The sequence below is a fragment of the Echiichthys vipera genome, assembly GCF_963691815.1.
Source record: "Echiichthys vipera genome assembly, chromosome: 16".
In the NCBI taxonomy this organism is placed as follows: Eukaryota; Metazoa; Chordata; class Actinopteri; order Perciformes; family Trachinidae; genus Echiichthys; species Echiichthys vipera.
In genome coordinates this window covers 13,257,354-13,271,353 of record NC_139841.1, presented here as the reverse complement: position 1 = coordinate 13,271,353, position 14,000 = coordinate 13,257,354, and the positions used below count along the sequence as shown (strand labels likewise).

The following is a 14,000-nucleotide window of genomic DNA, read 5'->3' as shown; positions in this document are numbered from 1 at the left end:
CAAAATGGCATTTTAAATGCAAATAAGCAGCATCACAATACTGAAAAACACACAAAATTGTATGATTTTTATCACACAATTAAGGGCTTTGCAAAATCCGCATGACAGATGGATGGTGATTGGTCTAAAAAAAATAATAACTCATCACAATAAGACAGAGGTAGAAATAGTACTCTGTTACAAGTAAATGCCCTGCATTCAAAAGCATACTTAAAGGTTGAATATGTAGAATCTTTATTAAAAGCTATATTTAAAAAATATATATAATACACCCACGGGGCGGTTTGAGGGGTACAGAATGAAAGTATTGCTTTTCCAAAAAAAAAGTATATTCAGTGTGAATTAAATATTAATTTAATCAAATATTGATTTAATTCAGACTGAATTAATTTGAAGGGTTCGTCAATGACTTTCTGTCACGTTCTGTTTACATCGTACCAGCCAATAGTGTTGGGCATTGTGGGTTGCCAGGGTTGTCTGTTGTTTGGCGCAGCAACAGTAGACTGGCACTGGGGGAAGAGAAGGGGGCGTTATTTGTCCCAGCAACTGAGTAACCGGAGACGGGCAAAAACAAGAGTCAATATAGGCCAAACATTCACTCCATGGACTGAGATAAAGGAGTTCAACAGCATTAAAACACACGCCGGAATAGCTATGTTTCTGCTTGATGGGTAAGCTAACTTTCATGTTTACTTAGCTGTAACGATAACGGTAATTGTCAGTCAAACTCCTCTGCAATACTTGTTTTGTTTTGTTTTTCTTAGATTATTTTTATGGCTGTTTTTTACTTTTATTATAGTACAGGAGAGATAGGTAATGGGGGAGTGACAGAGGGGGCGACATGCAGCAAAGGGCCGCAGGTAGGAGCTGAACCTGCGGCCACTGTGTCGAAGACCTTTAGCCTCTGTGCTCTAACCACTGAGCCACCTAACAATACTTGTTTTGTGGTGAAATCTGACGAAGGGGATGGGTTCAAACAGGCTCAAACAGACTCTGGTCTCCTGTGTCCTTGCTTCACACACTCAGCAACACACCTGGCAACCCGAGTGCTGGAATTATGTTTTGTTGTTGCGACTATATTGAGATAATAGATGGCAGTGTTCTCCTCATTCTCCATATTCAACATTTAAGTAAAAGTACATATCAACATTATGAAGAATTGCTCTTTTCTAGAACAATGTACTATATTATATTATTGTATTATAATTATTGATGCATTGATGTGTCCATCAAGTGGGTAAAGGGGGAGCTCTTTCAACAACTACTTTATATAATGCTGGGTTGCAGGAGTATCAGGAGTATACAGTAAAATATTACTGTAGCAACTGAAATGTAGTGGAGTAGAAGTGTAGAAGTAAGCTATAAAATAGGTAATAGATAAAAATAAGTAAACTACAGGTAACTCAAAATTTTACTCGGTCTACTTACTCGAGTAAATGTAGGCTACTTAGTTTCATCCCACCACTGCAAATCAGCACAAAGTAACATGTAATAATGTATGATAGTGCATTATAAGGCCACAGGATGGCAGCATCCATCACTTCTCTCTGTCTCTCTGTCTCTCTCTCTCTCTCTCTCTCTCTCTCTCTCTCTCTCTCTCTCTCTCTCTCTCTCTCTCTCTCTCTCTCTCTCTCTCTCTCTCTCTCTCTCTCTCTCTCTCTCTCTCTCTCTCTCTCTCTCTCTCTCTCTCTCTCTCCCTCCCTCCCATTGGCACGAGGCGGACTGTCGCTCAGTGTCACTTATCTGCAGCCCGTGCAGATTGGACTCCCTGTTTTCCCATTTCATCCGAAATATGAGCGCCCCCAGGACGCATTGGGACGCCTGGGTCGGAGGAACGGAGGCGAGGAGCCCGGTACAGGTGAGCAGGTTACATTCATTATTTCAATAACAAAAACAACAACAACAAAAGTTTTGACAGACAGCAAAAGAAAAGTAGGTAGAGGGAATATGTATGAGGATAATTTTGATTTAGGATGTTACAGTCATTTTGCGGTGCCGAGTTCAACTTGAAAAACAACGCTATACTGCCCGGAGAATGACAATTGAATCAATTGTATACTACAAGTAAAATCTAAAGAACAATTGACAATGTCAAGAGTTATAGCCTACATTTGTCCAATCGTCATCGTCACATTTATGTATTGCAGCAGGTTATTTGAGGGGTAGATCGAACTGGTTCATACATTATCCTGCTTCATCTTCAGCTGTTTATCATTTTGCAATCATCATCCACTATTTGACCCATTCTACACTTTAATGTTTTATCATTTATATATATGAGCTACATGTGGTGGTCATTATAAGCACTGTTTTTTTTTTAATCAATAAACTGCTTAAACTTTAGCTGAACTTTAGGTCTTATCACTTGTTTTATGAGAGGTGTGTCCATCGGAGGCTATGGATGGGTAAACATAGATGTGGCGTAATAGGTGAAAAAGGCAGCATAATCAATTTGCAATATTATAGACAATCTAAATGACTAAAATGAGAGAATGTAAACATATGAAGAAAATGGATCCGGGGAGGATGTCAAGCGGCTTCCAGGTGTCACCTCAGCCACACAACCTCCTCACCACCGTGAAGCCTGGAAGGAAGACACACACACACACACACACACACACACACACACACACACACACACACACACACACACACACACACACACACACACACACACACACACACACACACACAGGGAGACACACAGAGAGAGAGAGAGAGAGACAAGAGAAAAAACTGAACCTTTTGGAGGATGAAGATCCAGATCCAGCATGTGGAATGAGAGAAAGAGAGAGAAATAGCAAAGGAGAGAGAGAGACACACAGCTGTGGGACAAACAGCAGAGCGTTATTGAGATGCAGTGGCTTTCAGAAGTTTACATTGTTCTTGTCAGCAGTACTAACAGGACTCTAACTCTAACTACTAGACTTAAATGATACATTGAGGCTGAGATAATAAGCAATTAATTGAAAGTTAAGGCATTTTGAGTTTGTATTTAAATGCCTCAACAGAATCAGAGTGGTTGGAGGTTATTCCAGAGCAGAGGTTTTTCTGGGGAGTGAAAGTTAAAAATACGGTATTTTACATTAGTTGATACTTATCAAACGGAGATCACATAGAATAGCCTCAGTGTGTGTGATTTTGTTAAAGAGCTAATTTAGAGATATAGTAGTTTTGGAAAAATGTATTGTTTTTTTTTCAGAAAATAAATAAATATCCTAGGACAGATTTTTGTTAATGTATTTGGTGTAGTCTAAAGCTATGTCAAACAGCAATACATTCAGATATATCTGAATGTATTACTTTTTCTTACTTTTTAAGTCTGGGGAAGGACTGGAACCCTGTAATCAGAGAGTGGAAAGTTATGATTGGTGTTTTAAGGAAATCAGAAAGGTACGAAGGGGCATGTCCATGTACGGTTTTTGTCAGTCAACAAAAAGCACCATAGACGCACGGTACTTGACATTCAGAACATTAATAAAGCAGCAAACAACGGTTTTATATGTAAAGATATAGTGGAGTAATGGCGACCTGAGCAGAGAATGAAGTCACTCTCCCTCTGTGTGTTGTAATCTGAGTTTCTCTGTTGTTTATTTTGATAGATGGTCTAGCTGTGCTTGCATGTTAGTCCATGTGGATGTGAAAAAACATTATGTCATGTATTGGGGTGAGAGCTCTGTGGAAGCAATCCCAGCCAACTGGGTTTTTTTCAGTATTTTGAGTACATTTAAAGTCTGATCCGACATGGACCACAAGCTAATGATGGGAAGCTAAAACTGGTGAAATGTGGTCATATTTTCTAGTTTTAGTGTGGATTCAGCTGCGATCTATTGAACAGTCCGGATGATACAAAGGTGTGAAAAAGGGTCTCTCCATCAGCCATGGATTAAAAAAAGATGAGGGCCATCTGCCGGGTCATTGTTGGCTCTGACCACCTGCTAAAACTTCATGGGAAGATTAGTTTTTGTTTGTTTGTTTGTTTGACGTCAGCGTCTCAAAAAATGTTTGCTGGCTGTACGGACACATGAAAAGGTCTGCTGTTGTTCAATTATCCCGAACACAGTGAACTGATCGCTGACATTTCAGTGCTGACGTGCTGCAATTTCCCTGTCCTTGTTATTTTTTTATTGTTATTCTATTACAGTATAGGTTGTATGTTAGGACCATGAAGCACACACACACAAACACACTTATTACTGTATTAACACAGATGCTCATGCACACACACATGCCATCTAGTAATACAAATGCACTTCAGTAGGGATAGGAAGCGGCTGCTTTTTAATTGATTGCGCTTTTAATTGACTGTAAATATTGTATTAGCACTGCACAACAGTAACATAATGACTCTTATACTCTGTAGATTGCACTACACTGTGAACATGTGTGTGTTTATGTGTGAGAGAAAGAGATAAAAAGAGACAAAAAGAAAAGAGCAAAATGTACTAAATTGAAGAAGATAGTAGCATTCTAGTGAGTAAAGGTGGAGAAGTAGGTGGCAAATGCAGGAAACGTGATGAAGTGTTTTCAAGCTTTCTTAACCTCCTAACCTTACCTAAGGCAACCTATGCGAAGCCTGCCTAACACCTAATTTACTGAAAACAAAAAGGTTTTCAGTCAGTGAGATACCCTCTCTTTACCTTGCTTTGTGGGAGTAAAGGTGTATTCCATTTTCTATTAGCTAGCCAAACATAAATGATTAGCTCCAGTTCATAAGTGCATTGTCACACAATCCCGTAGTAAGTTGAGAGAATTTTAATTTCCAATGCCAGTGATGTAATCAAACATAATCAAAATGAATTGGCACCGTGTCATGATAACCTACAACCCACACCTTCTCTTGATGTTTCCCTGCGAGTACATTTATTACATATATTAAAGGTCCCATATTATAAAAAGTCAGATACCATGTCTGTTTTTTATTGAAATGGTTGAGGTCGAGGTGCTTTATATAAATACTGTGAATGTATTAAAACGCTCAATCCACAAAGAAAAAAAACAGCCCGTATTCAGAAACTGTGCCTTTTTAAACGAGCCATCAGGACTTCCGTATGGTTGTGATGTCACAACTATCCTAAATATATACTATATATATATATGTATATAGAAAGTGCCCCTGTTACAGTCATTCCCCGGCTGAAATAACAATGTAGATACACAGAGAGAGCAGATGCAGAAGACGCTAACCAATCAGAGCAGACTGGGCTTTTTTCAGGAGGGGTTCTTAAAGAGACAGGCACCAAAACGGAGCGTTTCATACACAGGATGAATATAGGTGTATTTAGACAGTATAATATCAGTATAAGAAAAGTAATGTTAATTTAATGTAAAATAATGATTTCTGAACATTAAAGCATGTAAATATGTTCTAGTAAGACCCAAAATACAAATATGAACCTGAAAATAAGCATAATATATCACTTATATTTTGATAGACAGCCGTATGTCTAAGCTTTCACACAGGATGTTGTGTTTTCAAAGTGATGCAGTGGTGTCATCCAATAGCAATTCCCTAGGCCATTGTTTAAATCCTGTCTCTAGTAATAAATCACTCTGATTGCTTTCCCTTGACATAGTTCTTTTTTCTCAGTAAATCTTGTCCAAACCAGCACTAGCTTGCCAACATATTTTGGCTTGTCCACGTACAAAAAAATAATACAGTACATTAATTCTGCACCGTGTAATCCTTTAAACACACAGCATTGGTCCTATTGACCATTGATCCTCATCTCTTATCTTCCCTTAAATTGTTTCCCAGGAATAAATGGTCCCAAATGGTAAACCTCTGGCAACATCTGAGAAAGAGACAAAACAGATAAAAAGCTATTTGTGAAAACAAGAATGGTGTTTTACCATTATTAGACCACTTAAAGTTGAATCTGGATAAAATGTAAGTCTGATTTCTATTATCTTAGGAGAAAATAAGTACTCCTGCCTCATACAAAAATGACTAAGCAAGACACAATTCCAACACTGGCTGTCAGCCATAAGCAGACTGATACTTCCCAGGTATGAGCATCTGTAAATGAATGAGGCAGGTGAAACAAACTGGTGGTGAGAGACAGTAAATGTACTCCTGCCCTTGGCAAATGAAACAGTGCATTAGTCACGGAGAAAGTGAGTTTGGAGATCAGCCCTGGTCTTTGCATTCACCAGAAACAGTTAACTTAATGTCCCTGCTATTGCCTACTGTCCTGTCCTTATTAACCACTCCCTGTAGACATTTAGGAGAGAAGCACCGCCTTCATGCTGATTTCAGGCAATTTGTACCAACTCATTAGCCTGATTCCCAGGCCTAGCTAGGCCTTATTCATTATCAATGCCACCTCACCCAAAGCAACATATCGGTCTATACTTTACTCTTGGTTATCAGAGATAAGTAATCGCATGTAGGGGAAGTAGTCAACAAAGTGCTGTCAACATTGATTCAAGCTCTTTGTTTTGGTCCTATTGCAGATAAAGTGTTGAAGGCAGTGTTGTTGAAGACATCAGGTCTCATTAAGGAAGCCATTTGCGGCTGTTTATTTGTGTCCAGTATGAAAGAAAAACAACTGGTGACACTGACTCTTAACTCCATCCACTGAGATACACACAACTACACCCTCTAAGTGAACTCAACAAGTGTGCTAGTACTCTGCAGGTTAAGGTGTAGAGAGGAGCAATGTGGGACTGTAACAGCAAATAATCTTGCAAGCCATAATGTTGTTGAATGTTTTTTTTTGATTGGCGTATGGCAGACAGCTACTTTTACATTACTTCATTATTGTACCCGCATTCTATCCGATTAGTGAACAAGAGTTTCTCACTGTAGTAATAAAAAAACAGAGCATTTGCATCATTAAGAAGTGAGACATTTCTGTGATTGACATTGTGGACCATCAGATGTTCTGCAGACCTTCTGAAGCTGAAACAAGCTTTGCAAAAATCGTCAAGCTACTTCCTTGTTTGATGTGTAGCTGTCTTTGGCATTCTCTAGCTGTGTTTGCAATCTTTGCCTATCACAGAAGTAGTGTACTATATAGTGTGTACACCATTTTGTAGTGGTGTTTGAATTCTCTGTGGTTAATTTTATTCACTGTATAGTCCGCTATAAATTACCCACAATGCACAAGTAATTTGAGTGTACATATGATGTACACTTCATTGTACTCCCAAATACCACAATGTGGTCGTGTTTTACTGGAGGAGAGGAAGAAGAACGGTAGTATTTGAGAGCTAACTGCAGTTACCAACAACCATTACTCACAAGCTGACTACTGTTAGTTCCTTGTGAAATAAATGTACCGTTAGCTATTACAGTTCGCAATCGGGAAACACAACCATTGTTAACAAAACCACACTTTAACACCATCGAAATTTCAACAATTTATTTGGGATTTAACATTGAAATTAACATGAAACATCAACACAACCTTTTACCGTCCTCCTTAGAGCAGGTTTGTATCAGAAAACAGACTATAAAATGGGTTTACAGCTCCATTTCTTTACATGATGCTGAACGCACCCGCTTCTGTCACACATATATCCGGTGCATCTACTTACGCAATGATTTGATAGAAAACTTCAGTGTAGTGTCCACAATCTTGTTTGGTCATTCCCTATATAGTGCACTATTTATTAATCACTATATAAGGGATAGTGAGTGAGTGAATAAGGGAACAATTTCAAACACAGCTTCTGACTTACATGTGTACAGCGATTAAACTGTTATTTCTTTTGTGGTTTCCAAGGTTGCCATAGGTGCATGTGTGCGCAATGTGGACAAAATCTGATTGATATAATTTTGTAAAATCAAAATATGGTTTGAGCAGAATATCAAGGTAATTCCCATTTTGTTATTAAACCGTTTCTGACCTATTTTTTCCCTGACTTGTCATCCATCACTCTCTGCTATCTGTGCTGTCCGACTGCTTCTTCTTTTGTTAGGTTAGGTCACTGATCTACAGAAAAAAAGGAAACCCTGATAGTTCTGAGTTAGTGATAGTTAGCTATAGCTATATATTCACTAGAACTATGAAGAAAACCTGTTGTTGTCATTTGTTATTTGTAATATGGACAGAGTAAAGTTGAAAAACAGATACAGTACATTGTTGAAGATGTGCTGAGTTAAGCATCAACGTATGACAAAGATGAGACGAGGTCATCCCCATGTCCCCCGGGTCCTATGTTCGCATAAGCCTGTGCCTCCAATGATTTAATTCAGCATTTTGTTAGGGTCTACATAAGCCTATTTGTTTGTCTTTAAAAAAAGAAAGACCGGGGAACATAGGGCCCTTTCTGTGAAAAGTGGGGAACACATACAAAGTGGGGAACATGGGACCCGGGGACTATAGGACCCGAGGACCATAGGTACGCTCCTGAAGAGATAGGCCTATGTGAGCCAATTGAACCCCTGCTTGAGTAAGAGCCCAGTCCGGGTTTCCCAGTGGTCTATAAATGTATCCAAAGTATGTTTCTAATGTATCTAAGCAGTGTGCATGCCAAACATATCATACATAACAATGAACAAACGCAAAGCTCAGTTCCAGCTATCTAAAGCAGATATTAAACAGCTGTTGCTGAGAAGTGAAGGCTAAAGGGGAACCTAAATGTTGGCTGCCAGCCCACCACACTGATGTTGCTGTTTATCTCTTGTACAGCTAGAATTACATTTCAGGCCGGTGTTGGTGTTGGAAATGACTGCTACAAGTCACTTAATGAAGGAAGCAGGCAAAAGCAAGACAGGGTAAGGTTTCTTTTCTAGAGGAACAAGAAAGATGTTTCCTCCTTTTTGAGGCTAGTACATTAGTTTAATGATATCATATCGATCTTTTCTAACCATTTGCAAGTCAAATGCTGTGTTATGAGTTCCTCCTAGTCTTAAACAATAATGGTACACAGGCTCGGACCAAGTTGGCATTCTTCTTGGTCTCATTGTTCAGCAGCTCCAGCTTGTCTTTTTTCCCTAAGGACATCATAAATTCACTCCATAGAAGGAATCATTTCAGTATGGTCCATTTTGCATCTGCAAAAATGTATCTATTAGTCAATTAGTTGCCAACTATTAAATTAATCGGCAACTATTCTAAAAATCGATTGATCAGTTTGATTCATTTTTAAGAAAAAGAATAGTCAAAATTCTCCAATTCCCTCATATATAATAATTTTTAGTGTGAATAGTTTCACTCCTTTGACTGATTTTGATTTATCAAAAATATAATCAACAGATGAATCACCAATGAAAATAATGGTGAGTTGCAGCCCTACTGAAATTCTGTACTTATATCTATGTCTGACACAGACACTCAAACAGTAGCCCAAACAGATGTGGGTGTAAATGTGTTGGTCAAAGGCTCTTTAGCCTTTTTGTTTTTTGTTTCTCTGTTCACACAACATGCACACAACATTCTGTCAGTGTTGTGTAGCCTGAAGGAGGAGGTAGGAGGTGATGTTACTTAGACGCGCTTTGCTACAAAACTTTACACTCACAGTTAAATGTTACTAATAGCAAAATTACTGTGGAACAAGAATGTTATGTGTTGATATATGTTTTCTTTGAATAATTGTACTTAATAATGTCGGAAATGTAGCCTAGCAGAGCTTTTAGTTAACCATTATGCATCTGAGAATTAATTAATAAGGGGGCATTGACTTGATGGCATTGTTTTTTACTGGTATGTCTTTCGTTTTTATTGGTTGGCATAAAATTGCTTCCTTGAACATATTTTAAGCATGATTTCCCAGCAGTGCGTATGCAGAAAGAGATATTGATGTGGACAGTGGTGCTATGAGAAAGTGGAAAAGTGATCAGTCCTAACTAAATCCACGGGGAGGCACACTGTGGGTGATGGCCCCGGGTAGAGGCTTTATTTCCACAGCCTGCCTGTTTTTCGCATTTGTGCACATGTAACTTTGTGTGTGGCTTTCTTTCCATGCACATGTTTGTGTTATTCACTTTATTTTGCAGTCATTCTCCATTTACCCCCTTCATCCAGTGAGCTGGCACCCTTATTGTTACAAGCCTGGCGCGCTCAATTACCCGCTCACTAACCATTACCCTCACCCACGCTGCTTTATTTAGAGGACACGCTCCAGCCACTCAGAGTTGCATCTTGCTCCGGCCATGCATACAGCAGGCTAGTGTGTGATTTAGTGCATCCCTGTGATCGCATGGAAAAGTCAGTGACTCATCAAAATGAGAATACATGAAGGGTTTATGAATATTCAGTAATTGTAGGGGACATTATTGATTTGGGGTTGTGTTTGAGTTTTTGTTCAACCTTGCTGGAGAGGCAGATTCATTTTTTTGCTAAGTGGGTGTACCAACAAGTGTTGACTTGTTGCTTTTTGTTGTTTATTTGTATTCCCTTTAGTTGTTACCTTGGCAACAACTGCTCTTCCTTGTGTTCCATATGAAGGAAATATAGTATAACCGGATGCAATCATGTTCACACAGAGAAAGACTGTAGATAGAAAATAATTTATGTATTTCAAAATTGAGAATGGTTTTCATCCAGATCTAAAAACCGTAAACAAAGCAAGACTTTTATCATTATTAATATCCTCAATCCAATTAGTGATCAATCAAGAAGCAATAACTGACTCTTCTCTGACATAATAACAGTATTTGCTATATTAAACACTCTTTGACATTGCATTGTTAATGGTGTTAGATAACTTAGGGAAACTCTTTTCCTAAGCCACAGTAGATATTCCAAAAATTAACCAATCTTTATTTTAGCTGCCAAATATGGTCTACAAACTTGGAAAAAAATGTCTCCAGAGGCTGCCTCATTATTCAGTCTTTTAAACACACACTAGATTAAGCGTGTTGTTTGCACGTCACATGTCACATCTACAGAGCTTATGAGGACTCAAAAAGACATAAAACCAGCAAGTGGAGCAGAAGTTATCATGCATTTCATCTCCGATCTTTTCCCCCCCTTACATTAGACCCTGGTTTGAGATATGAGTTAATTCTCTGCAGACTTTGTCCAACAAGGATCTGTCATTACAGCAATTATTCTAGGCTAATGGCCCAGAAGGTTGGGAGTTCAAGGTACGCTGCTGTCACTGCAGAAACGTCCTCTTGTCCTCCACCTATAGATGAAGTCACTCTGGGATCTTCTGCACAGTTGTGCTTTATGTTGAAGAACTGGGGCCTCATTACAGAAAAATATTATAACTGTGTCAATCTTAACTTAAGTTTAAATAAAAAATTCCCATCTTTCTATATCACATTTTTTCTTAAATTTAGGACAGGTATATGCCATCCTACCTTAGCATTTCTAAAAAATATCTATCTGAATATCTATATACTAAAATTTAAAAGGTTTTTGTAATACCAAAGTCCTAAATTTCAACCTAAACTGAGATAAGATAGGATTTCAGACTTATGTAGAGAGGTCCCTGATCTGGCCCTAAACTGAAGCTCGCCTTCTCGATTGGGAAAGAGCAAAAAATACTTGACAGTTGATTGGACAATCTTGAACCATCTGTCGATCAAATTCTTGCCGCAGGTCAATCAGGAGAAGAGAGAAAACAGGAGAGAAAAGCCTTCAGCGCTGTTGTTTTCTCTCACTGAAGAAAAACTCTCCAGTTCTGATAGAACTGATGCTTTTGTAGCATCTAAGCTACCATCTTTAAGGAGGTGCTTTATTGTGGACGTCACCCCCTCATCTGCCAGTAGCTCCTCCCAGGACCCTAACTGGTCGGTGTAATATCATGTTATATCGAGAATTCAGCTGCTATGCAAGGTAACCTGAGCTGTATACTAAGGCATTACTTAGTACACGTACTATGTGTTGTTACATGTTATTTTCAGTAACAAGTAGCGTAAGGGATTATAATAAAATGTAATAATAGTATATGTTGATACTTGGCCTAGTAATATTACTACTTTTCCAATGGGCAATGTGCAATGAGTAATTGATTACATTTTCAAGTAACTTGAAACACTGGAACTGAGTTGCTAGCATTAGCAATGTTAGCCATCATGATTATACAGTAGAGCTGCAATGATTAGTTGATCAATCGATTGTTGGTGAACAGAAAAATAATGCCAACTATTTTGGTAATCGAATAATTGTTAAGGAAGTCATTTTTTTTTTCAAAAAATAGTTGGCAATGCTGTTTTCAGCCTCTTAACTATTTAGATCCCGCCTTTTTGGTATTTTTCACTATTTTCTAACAATTTATAGACCAAAGGATTAATTGAGAAAATAATCGACAGATGAATCCTTAAATAATCGTTAGTTGCATCCCTGCTATACGGACAGAGCTAGAGCTCATCTGTAGAAACTTTATCAACTGAGAGTCCAAAGGGAGAAAACATTAATTTGATTGACAGGTGACCTCTGTATTGCAGTTGATAAAACACAGCAACATTGGTGCTGAGCAACCAACATGGAGACAAGAAAAAAGCAAGGATCTGAGAGATTACCAATTAAACTTGTTTTTCCACAGAGGGGTGGTGACATTCAGAACACTCTAAATGCTCTTTCCAGTATTGGTTGCAGTTGAACGTTTAGTGTTACGTGGTTCTACTGAAGAGGCCTTTCCAACACAACCAGAGAAAGTGTTGTCTGTGTGTCTGTGTGCTGGCTGCTGCTCCTGCTGCTGACGAGGAGTCATTTCATGGTTTTGAATGGCATCCCAAACCAATTGGTTCTTGAGCAAACTTTACATGTTTGTCATTTCTCCAGTAACTCTGGTTCCTGCTGCTGCTTTCAGTTAACATAATATTATGGAAGATAAAACTGCTTGGCTCAGTGTGTGTGAGAGAGATAGACACCGGATGGTGTTTTGTGCTTTTGGCTGATCATAGCTGAGTTAAACTGACAGGGTTTCTGCTTTTTGTTTTGCACTCTTTAAGTTATGCAGCCATCAAAATAGTGGCAGCATATATCCGCCATCTCTGTAAAAGCTCCAAGTCATTTGAGGTGAAGAGACTCACTGAAGTGTGTGATGTATCTGTACTCATTTATAATACAGTGTTAATAAAATATCAGTTTTTAAAAGGATCTAAAGTTGCAAGCTCAAATTGTGTTTTCACTGAAGTGTAGTAGAGTGGTCGACACCTGCGGTCACAGATGGGGACCAGTTAACATCAACCTTATGAGCTACCGTACTTTTGAACTTGTGAAGGGTGGGTGGATGTTTCTTTAAAAAAAACATAATCCTTAAGCACAAACACACTTGGTGTTCAGTGTTGTTTGCAAGTCTTAAAACATGAGTAAACAACGCCAATCCTGATTATACCATCCATTGGCAAATGTTTAAAGACACTCCAAAAATGTGGACAGACCTAAAAGAAAAAGAGCTATGATTAGGTTTTCAGATTCACAGGTGTGATGCATTTTTGGCGTCCAGATTGTATTCAGATTGATTATAGAAAGTCTGAACAGCAAGATTGAAGATTGGATTCCAACCACATTTAGAGGTGGTTTTGCAATACGATGCCTATCAGAAATTTCTACAGATGTGCCTCATGCTCTGGCCGCTCAAATTGGATTTCAAAGGTTGAATCCCACAGTTTGAGGTGTGTTCACGGTAAGTCTGTGAAGGCTGAGGGCTGTCCCACAGTCCAATCATCAAGTGCATGAGGGCTCTCTAGCAGAGAGCACTGCTAGAACACTTCAGTCCACAATTCTGCACACTTTTCCTGAGAAAAAAAATAATTTCCGAACCCACAGTTGTACACAACATGTTTTGCCGTCCTTTAAAGTGTAAAGGGTCCGAAATTAGAGTCTCCTCAAAATACTGGAGGTGGGGGGGGGGGGGGGGGGATTAGGCTGGGGTTGCCTCCACACAGCACTCATAGACCTTTCCACCGCGGCTTGCGTTGTCTGATACCGACACAAAAGGCGCTCACAGGCACTTACATTATTAAAACACACCCAGAGGGAGAGTGACTTCATTCTCTGCTCAGGACTGCCTTAATCCACTATATCGTTACATTGAAAATATTTAGTTCGTTGCTATATTCATGTTCTGAATTTCAAGCACAGCTTCCCTGTCTG

General features: G+C 38.8%; 1 protein-coding gene across 1 annotated transcript in view; it reads left to right on the top strand.

The window, feature by feature from the left end:
• Positions 1-1,808: 1,808 nt before the first annotated feature.
• Positions 1,809-14,000, top strand: part of LOC310958961 (5-hydroxytryptamine receptor 4) — a gene marked incomplete at its 3' end in the record, with an annotated part of 53,830 nt that continues 41,638 nt past the window's right edge. The window contains 1 exon segment of the mRNA XM_083930124.1: positions 1,809-1,858.